Source organism: Pelophylax lessonae, assembly GCF_965119305.1.
Source record: "Pelophylax lessonae genome assembly, chromosome: 12".
Classification (NCBI taxonomy): domain Eukaryota; kingdom Metazoa; phylum Chordata; class Amphibia; order Anura; family Ranidae; genus Pelophylax; species Pelophylax lessonae.
Window position 1 is genome coordinate 110,465,019 of NC_138779.1, and position 18,960 is coordinate 110,483,978.

The 18,960-nt window shown below is 44.0% G+C and overlaps 1 pseudogene across 1 annotated transcript; it reads left to right on the forward strand.

The window, feature by feature from the left end:
* The first annotated feature begins 17,162 nt into the window (after window positions 1–17,162).
* LOC309568304 (putative nuclease HARBI1) lies at window positions 17,163–18,511 on the forward strand (annotated as a pseudogene). Its single transcript has 2 exons — window positions 17,163–17,597; window positions 17,720–18,511. The product of its transcript is annotated as a putative nuclease HARBI1 (transcript).
* Window positions 18,512–18,960: the final 449 nt, after the last annotated feature.

The window sequence follows — 18,960 nt, forward strand, 5'->3', positions numbered from 1 at the left end:
GATTGTTCCAGATTCTCTGAATATTTGGATGATATTATGCACTGTAGATGATGATAACAAACTCTTTGCAATTTTTCTCTGAGAAACTCCTTTCTGATATTGCTCCACTATTTTTCGCCGCAGTATTGGGGGAATTGGTGAACCTCTGCCCATCTTGACTTCTGAGAGACACTGCCACTCTGAGAAGCTCTTTTTATACCCAATCAGGTTGCAAATTGACCTAATAAGTTGCAAATTGGTCCTCCAGCTGTTCCTTATATGTACATTCAGTGGCGGCTGGTGTGTTGGGGGCGCAGGGGTGCCGCCCCCCTATCCATGCGTCTGGCCCCCTAATCTGCATGCAGGGTCGCCGGACGCATGGAGTTCAATAAGGCTTTTTTTTTTTTTTCATCACCTGATTAGAGCCAGGATCTCCAATAGGGCGATGCAAAGGGTGGACCCGGGGCGCAGAGCAGTGGGCCCCGACTCCACCCATTGTGTGACAATAGCGAATGATCCACAGATCCTTCTCTCGGCCAATCAGGCAGCGGGTCTAATATGTGATTCCTGATTGGCCGCAAGGCAAACCCCATGCCATTGGCTGAGGAGGAGGCGGGAGCGGGAGGACCGAGTAGAAGCCGCGCCGCCGCCGCTGCTGCTTATGATCCAGGTAAGTGCACTGGATTGAAGGGGGCATGCATGCTGGTCTCTGCATTGAAGGGGGCATGTACGCTGGTCACTACATTGAAGGGGGCATGTATGCTGGTCACTGCATTGAATGTGGCATGTATGCTGGTCACTGCATTGAAGGGGGCATGTAGGCTGGTCACTGCATTGAAGGGGGCATGTATACTGGTCACTACATTGAAGGGGGCATGTATGCTGGCCACTACATTGAAGGGGCATGTACGCTGGTCACTACATTGAAGGGGGCATGTATGCTGGTCACTACATTGAAGGGGGCATGCACGCTGGTCACTACATTGAAGGGGGCATGTACGCTGGTCGCTGCATTGAAGGGGGCATGTACGCTGGTCACTACATTGAAGGGGGCATGTATGCTGGTCACTGCATTGAAGGGGGCATGTACGCTGGTCTCTGCATTGAAGGGGGCACGCTGGTCACTGTGCATTGAAAGGGGGCACGCTGGTCACCGTGCATTGAAAGGGGGCACGCTGGTCTCTCTGCATTGAAAGGGGGCACGCTGGTCTCTCTGCATTGAAAGGGGGCATTCTGGTCACTCTGCATTGAAAGGGGACACGCTGGTCTCTCTGCATTGAAAGGGGGCACGCTGGTCTCTCTGCATTGAAAGGGGGCACACTATACCTTAACTACTGAAGGCCCCTTTCACACTTTTGCGACCTCAAAGTCACGCAATTTTTTACAGCGTTTTTTGCCGCAAAGCAATGCCTATTACATTTTTCTGTTTGCGCCCCCCCCCCCCCCCCAAAAAATTTTGAACACCAGCCGCCACTGTGTACATTTAACTTTTCTGGCCTCCTATTGCTACCTGTCCCAACTTTTTTGGAATGTGTAGCTCTCCTGAAATCCAAAATGAGCCAATATTTGGCATGACATTTCAAAATGTTTCACTTTCAACATTTGATATGTTATCTATATTATATTGTGAATAAAATATACGTTTATAAGATTTGTAAATTAGTCTATTCCTTTTTTACTCACAATTTGTACAGTGTCCCAACTATTTTGGAACTGGGTTTGTATATACAAGTGTTCTGGCTGCAGGGAATTGTGCAAAAATGACCTGCCATCAGGACTTTACATGCTATGGGGTCATGGACTGTTATGCAAGTTGCAATTATTGGCTTCTAATGGCTAAAAATATTTCTGAAAGCATAAGCACACCATCTGCTGATAAATTGCTGGGATATATACTGCAGATGGAGGAAGCATTATCATGCTAACCGGAACCACTTTTTACTTATGTAGATAAGAGTCAATGTCATTTGAGAGCTAGCATTGGAAGTATGACAGGGAAACACTATGGATTTCTAAAAACTTGAGCCTGGTGGACACAAGAAAACTCAGGGACACATGGATGGACAGGACGCAAAACCATGTGTTTTGTAGAATGACACAGAGGAACCTAGAGAACACTTTAAGTGTAAATAATATTTGTAACTTAAAGTATATCTAAGCCTAAACTTTTTGGATAAAATAGAAAATGGTTAAAGCCCTATCCGTTTGGGGTCATTCAAGAGATTTCCTTTTACTTTCTTTCCTGTAGACATAACAGCAAACAGCACAGAATCTCAACAAAGTCTATCTTCTCTTCAACAACTGTCACTGAAACAAGTACACCTATTAGAAGATTTTCCCCTGTTCGTGTTCATGTTCCAGTGATAAACTCAAAACTTTTAATTTTCCTTCACTTTCAATCCCAGTGACAATGGCCACCAGCACAAATTAAACCTGACGGAATTTTTAACCACTTGCCGACTGCCGCACGACTATTTACGTCGGCAGTCAGCCCCTCACAGGCAGAGCGACGTAGGGCTACATTGCTAGCCTGTAAGGGTTTTTGGAGCGAGCGCGTGCTCCCGCTCGGTCACGGACCCCCCCGCGCGTGTGCCCGCACTCGCGATCGTCCGTGACAGCGGGAGAAAGGCAAGCGGCTAATGTAAACAAAGCCGCCTGTCAGTTCTCCCTGTGTATGAATGGTGATCAAACGGTTCTACTATGTAGGACCGTTGATCACTGTTCTTACACAGCAAGCCACAGCCAATCACAGTTAGAAGCACGCCCCTAGGACACACTTAACCCCTCCCTCTCCAAGACAGTTAACTCCTTCACTGCCAGTGTCATTTTTACAGTAACAGTGCATATGTATAGCACTGATTACTGTAGTAATGTCACTGGTAACCCCAGTGTCAAAAATGTCAGTCAAGGGTCCGATCTGTCCGCCCCAATGTTGCAGTCCCGCAAAAAAAAATCGCAGATCGCCGCCATTACGCGTTAAAAAAAAAACAACAAAAATGACAAAAATCTTTCCCTTTGTTAGTAAACGCAATAACTTTTGCGCAAACCAATCAAAATACGCTTTTTGCAATTTTTTTTACCAAACATATGGTAAAAAAAAAAATTGGCCTAAAATGTTAAAAAATTTTGATTTTTACATATTTTGGGGGGGAATTTCATATAAAAAAATGTGAAAAACATTGTTATTTTTGCAAAATTGACGCTCTTTTTTTGTTTATAGCGCATGATCAAAAAATCGCACAGGTGATCAAATACCACCAAAAGAAAGCTCTGTTTATGGGAAAAAAAGGACGCCAAATTCGTTTTGGTACAGTGTCGCATGACTGCGCAATTATCTGTTAAAGTCACGCAGTGCCGAATCACAAAATAGGCCCTGGTCAGGAAGGGGGTAAAATCTTCCGGGGCTTAAGTGGTTAAAGCGGAAGTAAACCCATTGATTTATTAGTTTCAAAAAACAGTTACACCCTGGGAATGTAACTATCACATTGGATGGGCTCTCAACCAAGCTGTCAAACCATCCAATGGCTGGTGTCATAACTGATCACATGTGCACTTGATTAAACAGAGGCCAAGACGGCAGCTTCCTTGGCTGTAAAGAGTTTAGTTCCTCTTTAACTTCTCACTCATTCCAAAGCTAAAAAAATAAGAAACCTCTTCAAAGTAAGGGGAATTACTCACTTTAGACAGTTGGCACTAGAACATTAGAAGATTTCCCTCACTTCTTGTTTTGGTGACAACTATAAAATCTTGGATTTTGTTTTTATCACTTATGGTGGCAGTTATAACTAGGACAAATACAGAACTCAAATCTACTAAGTGGGGACACTAAAAGGAATAAAAACTGGAGAGGAGTTCTTTTCTCACTATAGGACTCTTTCACACAGCCCGTCTGTCGGACGGACTCCGTTTAACTCAGCGGGGGATCGATCCACCGATCCCTCGCTGAGCAGGAGGGTGACAGCTGTTCTCTGCACTGTGTGCGGAGACACAGCTGTCAGTTCCCCATGCATCTCTATGAAGGAATCAGATGGGAACGGACCATAGGTCCGTTCTCATCCGATCCGCTGGACGGATGGAAAATAGGGTTTCCATCCGTCCAGATTTGACAGATCGGATCTGGTCGGATGCCAGTGGACATGTCTCCGCTGACATCCGATGCCCCATAGGGATGCATGGGGGGACCGTTCAGATCCGCCAAAAAAATGGACAGGCGGATCTGAACGGTCCGCCTGTGTGAAAGGGGCCTTATCCAAAAACAAAGAAAAGCTTTCTTAACCACTTGCTGACCAGCCGCCCTATAACTCTCATACGGCGGCAGGTCGGCAGGTTCCCGCGAATCGCCATACTTGTAGAGCGGTCTGCAGAAGCAATCCTGGGGGTGCGTGCGTGGGCCCACTCACCAGCGGGGAAGCGGATCCATGCGGCCGGAAGCCACGATTGGTGCCGGGCACCCGCAATCGCTCCCCTTGAAGAGAGAACAGCGGTCTGGTGTTGTAAACACAGCATACCGTTGTTCTCTCTGGTATCAATGCAGAGCTCTTGTGTTCCTCCTATTTAGAAACACAGGTCTCTGTATTGGTTTCATAAGCCCATCCCCCCACAGTTAAAAAACACCCCCTAGGCTCATACAACCCTTTGATCGCCCATGAGTTAACTCCTTCCCAGCCAGTGTCATTAGCACAGTAACAGTACATATTTATAGCACTGATTACTTAAATTTCAATGCCCCCCCCAAAAGTGTCAAAAATGTCAGTTAGGAGTCTGATCTGTAAGCCGCAATGTCGCAGTCCTGCTAAAAATCGATGATCACCGCCATTACTAGTAAAAAATAAATAAAAATGACATAAATCTTTCCCCTAGTTTTTTTACCAAAAATATGAGCTTTCTTTTGGTGGTATTTGATCACCTCTGCAATTTTTATTTTTTTGCGCTATAAACAAAAAAAGACTGACAATTCTGAAAAAAAAAAAAAAAAAACAATAGTTTTCACTTTCTGCTATATAACATTCCCCCCCAAAAAAATCCAGAAATCAATTTTTTTCATCCTTGTAGGCCAATTTGTATTCTGCTACATATTTTTGCTAAAAAAAATCTGAATAAGCGTATTTTGATTGGTTTGCACAAAAGTCATCGTGTCTACAAACTAGGGGAAAGATTTATGTCATTTTTATTTATTTTTTTTTTTTTTTACTAGTAATGGTGGCTAGCTGCAATTTTTAGCGGGACTGCGACATTGCGGCGAACTGATCAGACCCCTAATTGACATTTTTGACACTTTTGGGGGGTCCAGTGACATTACTACAGTAATCAGTGCTAAAAATATGCGCTGTTACTGTAATAATGACACTGGCAGGGAACGGGTTAACCTAGGGGTGATTAAAGGGTTGATTATGAGCCTAGGGGGTGTTTTCTAACTGTGGGGGAGGGACTTGTGAAATGAACATAGAGACTGTGAACCTATATAGAAGGATCACAGGAGCTCTGTGATCATTTCAGTATTTACAACAGCTGACCGGTGTTCTCTCTCAGCAGGGAGCAATTGGTGCCACCGGTCCCATGGATCAGCATCCCCGCTGCCTAGTGGGGGTGGGAGTGCGGCGCCAGCGGCGTGTGCTTGCCCCCAGGAGGGCTTCCGCAGTTCGCTGTACAGGTATGGCGATTCGCACAGCCGAGCCAGCCTGCTGCAGTATATATGCGGCGACCAGTTGGCATGAGGTTAATAATGAATCTTAACACTTTACCTAACACATAACCCTAATATGTAACTGTATGATAAATCTATAGTGTATTTTCAGTGAGTAAAAGAATGGCTCAGGGCAATTACCATTTTTTAGTCCTAAAGTACTACTAAGGGCTTGTTCACAAATGCAGCGCCCTCTGAAGAGCAATCTGCATTGGTTCGTTCTTCAGAAGGCATTTGGCAGGCGGTAAGGAGGCATTATGTCACCTCCTCTCAGGCTGAATGAACCCTGTAAATGCTACTACCATGGTACTTGCGGTGCTCGGCAGCAGTAGCACCCTCTGAATACTATATGCTGTTTACTTTTTTGCCATGACCCCAAGGATTAGCATGGCTTGGCATGGCAAGGCATGACTTTGCAACTGCGGCATGTGCACAGACCTGAAAGGCTGCATACCCAAATTCAGGTCGGTGGTTTGGAGGCCATAAAGTTGTAGCTCAAAAGCTTAGTTAACCTGCCCCCTAGCTGCATGTGTGAACAAAGCCTAAAGGCTACTGAATTACGGTCTAAACAAATACCCATTTCAGTTACTATGTGATGCACAAGCCACATAAAGCTTTCCTTATCTTCCCCGACTGAACCAAATTCTCCGTTTATTGTGCTTAACACGTTTCCCCTTCCAGACACTGCAGCCTGTAGTGGGAAGATTTCAGCAACAGTAACAGTTCTGTTAATCGAGAAAGCATGGGCAGAACTAGTTGTGGCCAGGTTCTGATTGACAGTTACAGGCTTGTGATCTCTGCCACAGCATACATCTTGCAGGGTAGTCCAGCTGACCACTTGGCCTCACTAAATCAAGTCACTGAGTTGGGAAAGGTATGTAGCTCCAAAGTACTTACTTTACTTGTGTATGTATGATTGGCATACACAGACAAAGAAGCAGGGAGCCTCAAAGAGCAAAATGGCAGAGCCCGACAGTCATTGGTCTAAAACAGAAAAGTGTGGGAATGTGCAGTGTGGTGTGGCGGCAGAGTCCAGTCGCATAGAACAGAACTTGTATTGATGTAAAATTCCGTAATTCATAACAAACCGGACGGGGTGGCATCGGAGTGGGAACACTCATGGTAAACAACAGCAATAAGTAGCGGAGCAGGCCTCAGATGTACCGACGGTTTTTGGCTTAAGGGGCAGAATGCAGTCTGGCCGGTTCTTACCCAACTAGGAAGGTTACTAGGAAGGATGGCGTGTCTTTTCCCTATTCCTCTGGAACCTCTCACTGTCGGTAATCACTATCCCTGTCAGACGGGTGACCTGTCTCTATACTACCCACATGTAAAATCAGGGCTTTTTTTCAGCTGGAACTTGGTGGAACTCAGTTCCACCACTTTTGACTCAGGCCCTCTGCTCTCTATTCACCACTATCACTCATAAACACAGAGGTCTGACTTCCTGTGTTTTCCAAGTGCAGTATGGGGACAAAGGAGATGCCGGTGCCTGGGGTGCAGTGCGGATGCTGACACCCTCACTGGATGATCTCCCTGCAAGTGAGAGAGGTGAAGCCATCTATAGTGTGAGGGGAAGTACTAGAGAAGAAGAGGGGTGAAAGTGAGATGTGAATGAGGGGTGCAGAGCTAAGCAGCTGTGGAAGAAGGATGAACTCTGCACTCTGTGTGTTGCCCACCCCTGAACTCTGTACACAGCACACCCCTGAACTCTGCACTCTGTGTGTTGCCCACCCCTGAACTCTGTACACAGCACACCCCTGAACTCTGCACTCTGTGTGTTGCCCACCCCTGAACTCTGTACACAGCACACCCCTGAACTCTGCACTCTGTGTGTAACCCCACCGAACTCTGCACTCTGTACATAATACATTCCTGGTATTTATTGGCCCTTTAAAACCCTCCCACTGTTAGTGAGATTTTGACCAAATTGGGAGTTTTTTTTTTTGGGGGGGGGGGGGGGTCGTGTTTGAGTTCCTGCACCTATTTTCTGAGAAAAAAAGCCTTGTGTAAAATACATGCCAAGCCTGGGAGCCAGGGCCTTAAAAAGATTCTGCCTGACCCATGATGGCTGCCAGAGTTACACAGGGTGGCAGCATCCTACCGGATAGCTTCCCCAGTGACCTGGGAAACCATAGAGGAACCATTTTCCTCTTGACTTCCTCTCCTCTGCAATGCAGATGAGAATATAGACTGCACCTGCCTACAAATGGTATACACCTACAAAAGATATCTGCATAAATCATTGTAAACATTGTTTTACCATTATTAGTTGTTTTTAATATTATTTATGTTATTATCTAACATTGAGGGCTAGTTCACACCAGAATGTGGTGCGGGAAACCTGCAGTCTGTGTGTGTTTCCCACACTGCATTCAAAGCGCACTTCAGTTGCAATCTGCAGCGTGTGTCAATATTAAAGTGTTACTAAACCCAGGACCCTGCATTCAATAAATGTAGTCTCCCACAGCACGCAGAACATGGAAATGCAATTATTTTAGTAAATAAAAACTGCTAAATACCTTTTCTCATCAGCAGTAAATAGCAGTCTTGTGACTTCTATCAGTATCCAGCTGAGCAATGGTTAAAGCTTGTAGGAGGAGTTTCCATTCTCCCCTGATTGTCCTATGAGGCTGCAATACCCCTGACCCTCTGTCTGGACAGTGCAAATGATCACATGCACCCTCCCAAGAAAAAAAAAAAAAAACTCTCTAGCAGTACACACCAAACTGAGCATGTGCAGCTTGCCCCCCCCCCCCCCCAAAGGCTCTGTACTATCAGGAGATGGATTGGGGACTGTGGAAGAGGGGGAGGATCAGAGAAAAACAGGATCAAACAGGTTTCTTACACAATGGGCAGGATTAACCGCTTAGGTTCCACAGTTTGTATAACAAGCATGATGTACTACATATACAGTCTGATTTTACTGTTGTGGATTTAGTAACACTTTAAGTTAATGACTTGCACTGGATTGCATGGTACATGCTAATAAAATCCTCAGGATGCTTAGGCATGTCCCCTCATATAAATCTCACTTTCAATAAACCTCCCTCACCCTTCTGCTTCTTCTAACATCTGGAGATATATCCCCATTCCCCAAACCCTGGGCCTCCTTTATTTGACTGCACCTAACTAACCCATAACCTTGTACCCTCTGGCAGCAGCCACAATCTACACAATTTAGTTTCCACTCCTCTTCTTCCCAAAACCAGCCTCCCCTTCTTCTGTGCCCTCTGGAATGCCCGCTCTGTCTGCAACAAACTCACCTCTGTTCATACCCTCTTTATTACTAACTACTTTAATCTACTTGCTGTCACCAAAACCTGGCTTCATGAATCCGGCACTGCTAGTCCTGTTTCTTCTTCCATGATTGCCTTCTCTGGAATCACTCCCCTATATCTAGTGGCCGCAAGGGAGGTAGAGTGGGAATCCTCATATCCCCACAGAGCACCTTCCAGGTTCTTCACTCTCCTCCCTCTCTGCTCCTCTCATCATTTAAAGCTCACTGTATAGTCTATTTTCCCCAATTTCCTTAAGAATTTCTACAATCAACTGGCACCTGGACCAGTATCAACTTTACTTGATGACTTCTCTGCCTGGCTATGCTATATTCTCTCTTCTGAAATTTACTCAATCATTCTCGGCGACTTCAACATCCCTGTTAATATTAACACTTCTGCTACTTCTAAACTTCTTAGTCTAACCTCCACATTTGACCTGAAGCAGTGGTTACATGCTTCTACTCGCTCTGATGGCAACACCCTCAACATTGTATTCCCCTACCTATGCACCCCATGCAGCCTCTCCAACAATCCTTTTCCTCTCTGATAACCACCTTATTAGTTTTGCTCTCTACCTGTCTTCCACCATCTTTCCCTATAACCGCCTAACAATTACCAGTAGAAACCTTCACCACTTCAACCCTTCTCTATTCTGCTACTGACCACCTTTATGACAAAATCTCACCCCTGTCCCCTCATGATACACAGAATCAGGCCCAACCTCTACAACCCTGGCAAACAGATGACACCAGAAGTCTCAAAAAACTTTGCCGCACTATTGAGTGTCTGTGGTGTAAGACTAATGGGCCATACACACTATAAGATTTTCTGAAGACTTTTTCCTTTAGACTTACCAAAACCATATAATATGAGGTCAAACCTAATCACTTTCAATTTGTATGCAATCTGGTAGGCCCTTGCACTACATAGAAAAGGTAAATCTGAAGGAAATCTAACCACAAAAATTAGATAGTGTGTATCCAGCTTAAAGGGCCATATACACTATAAGATTTTCTGAAGACTTTTTCCTTCAGATTTACCTTTTCTATGTAGTGCAAGGGCCTGCCAGATTGCATACAAATTGAAAGTGTTTAGGTTTGACCTCATATTATATGGTTTTGGTAAATCTAAAGGAAAAAGTCTTCAGAAAATCTAGTAGTGTGTATGGCCCATAAGTCTCACAAAGACTTCAACCAATATAAATCCGCCCACCAAAAATAAAATTCTTGCCTCCGCACTGTTAAGCAGACCTATTATATCACTCCTATTAACACCTTCTCATCCAGTTCCCATCAACTCTTCTCTATCTTTAACTTTCTAATTCGTCCTCCACTGCCTCCACCCACTAATTCACTCACTGCCCAAAAATTTGCCACTTCACTTCAAAAATAAGATTGATTCAATTTGTGATGAAATCTCCACTCTACAGTTATCCCCCCCCCCTGCTCCCCCACTTAACACCCCACGTTCACAGGTACAATCTTCCCTACCCTTATTCAACCCTGCTACTATAGACGAGGTTGCTAAACTTGTTTCTAATGCCCACCTAATCACCTGTCCCCTGGACCCAGTTCCCTTCTCAAATACAGTCGGACTCTTTCCTACACTCTCTCCCCCACATCTTCAATCTCTCCCACTCTTCTGGAATCTTCTCCAACTCTGCAAAACATGCACTTGTCACCCCCATGCTTCCTTGAACCCCACCAATCTTAACAACCTACACCCAATCTCCTTGCTCCCCTTTTCCTCCAAACTCCTTAAACGCCTGGTCAACAACTAACTGAGTATTCACCTCTCTAAGAATAACCCTTTTGATCTACTTTAGTCTGTATTTTGCCCTCAACACTCCACGGAAACTGCTCTCCTAAAATTCACAAACGTCTTACTAAAACCAAAAACCAATGGACAGTATTCTGTACTCCTACTTCTGGATCTTTCAACTTTAAAATGGTTGACCAATAGTTGACGACTTCTGCAACTCCCTCCTTATTGGCAACTCCCTCCTTATTGGCTTACATTTAAATAGGCTATCACCTATTTAGTCCATCATGAATGCTGCTGCCAAACTCATCGATCTTACAAACAGCTCAGCGTCTGCTACCGCTCTCTGCCAATCCCTCCATTGGCTGCCACTCACCCTTCAAACTCAATTCAAAATAGTAAAAATTACATACAAAGCCATCCACAACTTGGCCCCCAGCTACATCCACTAACCTAATTTCAAAATATCAACCAAATGGTTCTCTTTGTTCCTCCCATGACCTCCTACTCTTTAGTTCCCTTGTCATCTCCTCCCATACTCGCCTCCAGTTTCAGTGAGTTTCCAAAAGTAGTACATACACTACTTTTGGTGCAGTGTGGTGCCATTTCAGCCAATTCAAAATGAATAGGCTGAAATTGCACCGTACAGAACTACATATACAGGAACACACAGCACGTTCCTGGTGTGAACTGGCCCTAAAAGATACACAAAATACATAGCCTAGTTTTACTTTAGGATCCTAGTATGCTCCAAGGAACATCAAAGGCCAAACTGTGGAATGTCATTTCGGCCGAAGATGGGAAGGAAAATGTACTCACGTACATAGCTGACGATAGATTAACTGCTGCATATACCTATTTTGAAGGCTTTATAACTTCCACTGTAGCCAAGTCTGCAAATATTTGCATCTGAATATTATTACCAATTATGAGCAGGGGATAAGGTTGAATTGTTAGCATTATTGTGTCTATTTCTGTCTACATGCTTTGTGCATCATTAAAAGGTAAAGTTATTTTTAACTGGGTTGAGTTGTCTAAACAGAACTCCTCACTAAACGTCTGTCAGATGTTATACACTCACCATAACATTTTTTCAAAGTGTCTTTTAACACGTTGGTGCCTAGATGGCTTTACAACTCTGGTAAAGCCACTGCCAGTCAAATGTCCACCTTGTAAAAGACCATGCCCATCTGGCATAAATATTCTATTTTACACCTGTAGTTACCAATATGATAGTGGTTAGATGAATGGACACAATGTGAATGGCAATTATTTTTGTAAACACCCATCATCAGACAGATTGCATCCAGTGAAACAATGTACAATCACGGCACTATCCAGGGGTGGATAGCACTGTGATTGTTCATTGTTCCATTTTTCAAGTAGCTTCCGAGACTTGTGAGCAGTGGCTGTCCAGGGAATTTATTTATTTATTGAGTATCTATTCTTTTCCATAGCGTGGGAAATTTTGTTTTTTAGACTGCATTTAGTATTTTCTTGGTGTAAATTGAAATAAAAGGTGTGTATTAGCCAGAATAGAATGTTTTCAATTTTCTTTGAAGAGAGGATGAAAGAGCATAGCGGTAGCAATAACAAAATGTGACAATGGTAGATGGACCTCCAAAACAAAAATTTATTTCAGTTATATAAAAATGTAGATATATTTAGGGTCTTTGTAGACCAAAGGATTGCCAATTTGCTGGACCTTTCAGCTGGAAGACACAGTAGTGGTAATTAGCGAAGACAGCAGATTCAGGCAGTGGCAGTTATGGATAAATTATGTTTTTTCACACTTAATAGTAACTGGTGGTACTGGGTTAACAACAACTACAGTATATTGTCTATGTTTATTTTTGCAACATCAGGTAAAGGTAGCAGAAAGCAAGGGTTTATCTAGGTCTCATTCATTTAAGAATATCAGTGATGTTTTGGGATGGCAGTCTAGTGTTCTTTTAGGTGACAATTTCACCTGCTTTACCTAATATCCTCTTGGAAAGCAAGTTGATGGGTGGGTGGAAGAACCCATGCATGGCACATTGAGGTAATTCATGCCAGTGGCCCAGCTTGGAGACCCTGAAATTCACACGGTTATCCTGCAGTTGGTGGGTGTGATGGCGGTTATGAACAGTGGAGTCTGCACCCTAAGTAAGTGCCATTTGGTGCCTGAGAGTGGCATTTGAGATGGACATTGAGATACAAAAATTTGCATTCTCCTAAGGCAGCTGACGGGATCCCAGTAAAATCATTTGAGTAAGGGACAGTTTCTTTGCTACAGAGTATGTATAACAATTGTTTGGCATGGTGTCATATTTGGACTTGGACTAAGTTGTAAACAATTTACTTGGGAAAACATTTAAGCAATTGGCTTTTGAATTATGGCCCATGAATTTTAGAATGTACTATCTGTATTCATGAGAACAATAGACACACAAACATAGGATTACTGGGGACACTCCTTGTGAAGGACTTTGGAATCAGTGTATATTTGTATACTTGTTTAGTGCATTGGGCAGATTCCCTTTAAAGGAAAGAGAGAGTGGCTGCCACATGCACAGTATATTGAATCATAACTTAAACAGCTATAAGTGACTTTATAGTGATCTGCTTTTTTATAGATCAGAATTAAGCATGCATATAAGAAATAACTTTATTTTATTGCATGCAGAAGTTTCATCCAAGATATTTTTATGTGGTTTGTGTCACTATAAGGATGCAATAATTATCAGTCAATATGCTTTCCTGGTATATTAGGCAAACTGTGTTGGATACCATCATAAAAACTGTTTCCATCAAGTTTGGATAAATAGTTGGCCAAAGTATGCACCTTGACCTGTATGCTTTGTGCTTTGGCCAATCACAGCACAATTTCCTGTCAGAGGCATGATTGGCCAAAGACAAGTCCATGCCCCACACTATATAAGGCTGCTTACACGGCAGCCGTGTGTAGTGAGTGGAGATTAGGCAGTGTAGTTAGTGGAGTGTGCATTTTATATATTAATAGATCAGCCAGTATAGTAGAAATATATACAGTATTTATGGGCTATTGCAGGAGATAGTGCATAAATATTTATTTATCAGTTATTGCAGGATATATATCCACCAGTGCAGTATATATAGCAGCCAAGTCCAGTGTATATATCCGCCAGAGCAGTATATATATATATATATATATATATATATATATATATATATATATATTAGCCATTGCATTGTAGTGTAGGGCTGATTCTCATGTTAAACAGTATACCGCAGTTAGTTTAGTGCTGTGATTGTAGTGGGCCCACTGAAGTGTATTGTATACAACACGTCTGTGTCACCCCACTGAGACCATTTTTTATTTCATTGGTATATATATATTTTTTTCTTTTCAATGTATTTTTTTTTTAGCAGCATCAGGTTCTGTTGCTGCAATATTAGTACCCCCCCTTCTTTGTTGCAGGTGCTAGTGCGTCCTTCTGCGCAGCAGCAGTAATAATATTAAGGGCATAATTGCTGCTCCCCTTGTACATCTCAGGCACTATTCTTTCTGCTCCAGATGTGGGTGTTTTTTTTTTTTTTTGGTGGTGAGCCAGCACCAATAATATTAGGGGCATAATTGTTGTACCCCCTTGTGGATCTCAGGTGCTCTTCCTTCTGCTCCAGATGTGGGTGTTTATGTTGTTGGCGCACCAGCACTAATAATATTAAGGGCATAATTGCTGTACCCCCTTGTGCATCTCAGGTGCTCTTCCTTCTGATTCAGACGTGGGTTTTTTTTTTTTTGGTGGTGAACCAGCACCAATAATATTAGGGGCATAACTGCTGTACCCCTTGTGCATCTCAGACCCTCTTCCTTTGTGGATAACTAAGCCGTCATGTGGAAGGTAGTGTTTTGGCCTCCTTGAACAGAACAGTCAGCAGGAAGGTTCACATTGCTGCTGACTCTTGGTCCAGCAGGCATGGGCAGGGACATTATATTTCTTTCACGGCGCACTGGGAAACTCTGCTGGCAGCTGGGAAGGATGCAGGGCAGGGTTCAGTGCTGGAGCTTGTTCTGCCACCATGCCTCCAAAAAGCTGGTGCTGATTCTGCCACATCTGTCTACTCCACCCTCTTCTCCTCTTTTTCCTCTATGTCCTCTTCTGCTGAATTGTCCCCTGAACCATCAGTGCTCTCTAAACGTTCAAGGGGCTATGCTAGCAGTCAGGCTAAAAGATGCCATGCAGTGCTTCAGTTGTTCTGTCTAGGGGACAGAAGCCACACAGGGCCAGATATTTTGTCAGCTCCGCAGGGGCAGGCTGAGAGGTGGTTGACACCATGGCAGCTTGAGCAAGGAATGGTTGTATGCGACAATGGCACCAACCTTCTCTCCGCCCTCCGACAGGGACACTTGACACATGTTCCATGCTTGGCACATGTCCTGAATCTGGTGGTGCAGCATTTCTTGAACAGGTACCCGGGCTTACAAGACCTTCTGAGGCAGGCCAAAAAAGACTGTGGCCATTTTTGGTGGTCGTACAATGCCATTGCTCGGCTATCTGACATTCAGCGGGAATTCAACCTGCCCACCAACTGCCTCATTTGTGACATGCCCACCAGGTGGAACTCAACATTGACAATGCTGCAGCGGCTGCACACACAGCAGAGGGCCATCAATGAGTACCTGTGTGAGTATGGCACAAGGACAGGCTCAAGGGAGCTTGGCTTCTTTTCGCCACGCCAGTGGCAGCTGATAAAGGATGCATGCACTGTCCTGTTACCATTTGAGGAGGCCACAAGGATGGTGAGCCACGACAATGCAATCATCAGTGACACTATCCCTCTAGTCTTCCTGCTGGAGCACAAGCTTCGTGGAATCATGGACAGGGCACCTGAGGCAAATCAGTGGGATGAAGAGGAGGACTTTCTTTCCTCACAAAGCCCCCTTTATGCAGATATCATTCCTGTGGGGCCACAAAACACACAGGAGCAAGAGGAGGAAGAGGAGGAGGATTGTGGCAGCATGGATGTAAAGGATAACATACAGCAGTCTTCAAGGTATGGTTGTCATTCCCCAGAAACCCTAGGAGTTGCATGTGGCTAGGGAGAGGTTGCTCATGACAATGTCATCCTTAGTGACCCAGAGGACTCAGAATCTCATGCTTCTTCAAACTTACGCTGCATGGGCTCTGTAGCAGCCGCCCCCATAGAAAGAGGGGTTTCACCGCCAGAGATGTTCTCTTCCCCCTAGTGGGAGGGATGCTGTAGAGTAGAGCAGGAACTGCTCTTACCAGAGCTATGGATTTAGCGATCCAAGCCGAAGGGAGATAGAGCTGGTATAGCCTTCTCCCACAAACATGAGATGACACTCTATGTTGTGAGTCTAAGCAAGAACTGTTTATTAAAGCGGAGTTCCGGGCACAAAATTTAATTTCTAATAATTACTGCATTGTATTCCTTACTCTCCGCTGAGTCAGAATTGGATATTCCCATAGTTTTTTTTTTTTTCACTTACCTGTTTACAGAGGTTTGTATACTCACCTTTCAAAGGACTTCCTCCCTCCTGTGCCTCGGCTCTCCTCGTCACTTCCTGCCGCAATGCGTCCTGGGAGCTCTTCCTCGGCCCTCCCATGATGCACTTTGCAGTCACATGGGCGGCCGACCACTGTTCTCATTTCTTGACTCACAGGCCTACGCCCACTGGAATCAGGAAGAAGGGAAGACATTTCCCCACAACGGACTCGGCAATCCACAACAAAGATGGCGCCGCACATCAGAAATTATATAAAGTAAGATTTTATTCTTGCAAACTCATTATTTCACCATTCTAACCAGGATTAGCGGATGTATCGATGTGTAAGGGTGATTGTTAGGGGGAGATTGAAAAAAAAAAAACGATTCTGTGCCCGGAACTCCGCTTTAAACCCACACAACACACATTATATACACTATCAGGTAATGTGAGTCTGATTGCATTAGAATATGCAGATAGATTTGTAAACAGGCACAAAATAACTCTAAACTAAATATCTAGCCACCTGGCCAGAACAATGCAAGGTCATTAACATGTAAGAATGGAACAGGAATACTTAGCACAATACACATTCCATCTCAAAACACAGACAGTATTAACATATTTAACAATGTGTGGATGACAAGTGGCGGAGCCAATGACATTAGCAGTCTAGAACAGTCTAATGCCCCGTACACACGATCCGAAAATCGGGCGACGTTCCATCCGTTTTTTTTCGTATTCTAGCAGCTCTCAATAATATTCGCTAAACGGGAGAGGTTACTCACGATACGAATTTTCTCGGACGATAATTCTTAGCTTCCGGTATGCGTAACCACGCTGTAGCGTGTGAGAGGAAATGATGTAATGTGCGTGTGACCCCTCTAACCACGCCTTGAGTGCCTTCGTGACGAGCTGTTCAGATTGTTTGTGTGTTGCCGCGTTATTTCACTCGTTTCCTCGCACGTTCTGTCTGATACCTGCAAAGATGGAGGATACCAGCCTTGCAGTTGCTATGCTCGGCGTTCTGGCTATCCAGAACGTTCTCAAGCAAAAACAACAGAGAGGACGAAGATCGTGGAGTAAGGAATGGCTCCTCAACCGTTCTAAGTACTCACACATGCAGCTCATCCGTGAGATTCAGAACAATCCGGATGATTTCCGCAATTATTTAAGAATGGATGATGACTGCTTCCAGCATCTCCTGTCATCTGTCACTCCCCGGATACAGAAGCAGGACACAAACATGCGTGAGTCAATCAGTGCAGAACAAAGGCTGATAGCCACCCTGCGGTATCTGGCAACAGGAAGAAGCTTGCAGGACTTGAAATTCACAACTGGAATATCCCCGCAGGCCCTTGGAAAGATCATTCCTGAGACCTGCAAGGCGCTGATTACTGCTCTACAGAAGGAATACATAAAGGTAATTTTTCTAATTACTCTCAGATATTACCAATACCAACTGCAATTTTTTAAAATAATAGTTGTTAACCGTTTTCTGTCGGCAGCGCACAGATTTATATATTTTTTTATTTGTTTTTACCGTTCCCCGAGAACACAGAGGAATGGTTGGAGGCGGCCAAAAACTTTAATGAAATGTGGAACTTCCCAAACTGTGGAGGTGCGATAGATGGGAAGCATGTACGCATTACCCCACCTGCCAACTCCGGATCTTATTACTATAATTAAAAGGGATTCTTTAGTATTATCATGATGGCAGTTGTGAACGCTAACTACGAATTCCTATACTTAGATATAGGTACAAATGGGCGCCACTCAGATGCCAGTGTTATTGAGCAAACCGAGTTCTATAAGCGCCTCCAGAACGAGACACTGAATTTACCAACAAATGCTCAGAATGTGGAAGGTCTCAATTTCGTTTTCATAGCGGACGATGCGTTTGCATTAGGAGAACATCTGATGAAACCTTTCCCCATGCGTGGCTTGACCACAGAGCAGAGGATCTACAACTATAGGCTGTCACGTGCACGCAGGGTTGTAGAAAATGCGTTTGGAATACTGGCCAACAGATTCCGCATTTTTCAAACTGCCATTAACTTGGCAATGTATAAAGTGGATACTGTTGTTTTGGCATGTTGTGTCCTTCATAACTACCTCCGCCGCCATGTACAGGGGTATGCTGCATCAGCACCAGATCGGGAAGGTGATAGATCTGGAATATCCAACCGCGAGGAAGGGCAGGAGTGCCTTGCTGGACTGACTTCTGTGGACCGAGTGCCTTCCGGGCTACCAACCCAAAGTGCTCGGCAAAGCAGGCTGGATTACCTGGCATATTTCAATGGAATCGGTGCAGTGAGCTGGCAGAATGACATGTAGAATGCTATACTGTATGTGTCAGAAAACATCTTTGCTACATGGTCCATTTAAGTTCGTACAGCTGTTATGTTATCATATGTGATCTTGTACTTGCCTGTTTTGAATCAATTTCTTGCATGTTGAAAAATAAAAGGGTGAAAGAAACTGCTCAAGTGTCTTTTCCATAGCGGGTACTTATGAGAAGTGACATTCGCATATACCACATTTCAATGACAAAGGTGTTTTATTGAAGTGAGGAATCATTGCATTTTTGAACCACTTTTATTCAAACACTTTTCTCAAAAAATAAAGGTTACATACATTATGTTCTTGCTCTGATTCTTTTCACAAAACAAATAATTTAAATAACATTATTCAAAAAATTCAACGTTGCACTATTTAGGTGTGGCTGTACATAGCATACTGCACTGTCAGGAGGTACAGGATTGATGTCATATGCTTCGATTCAT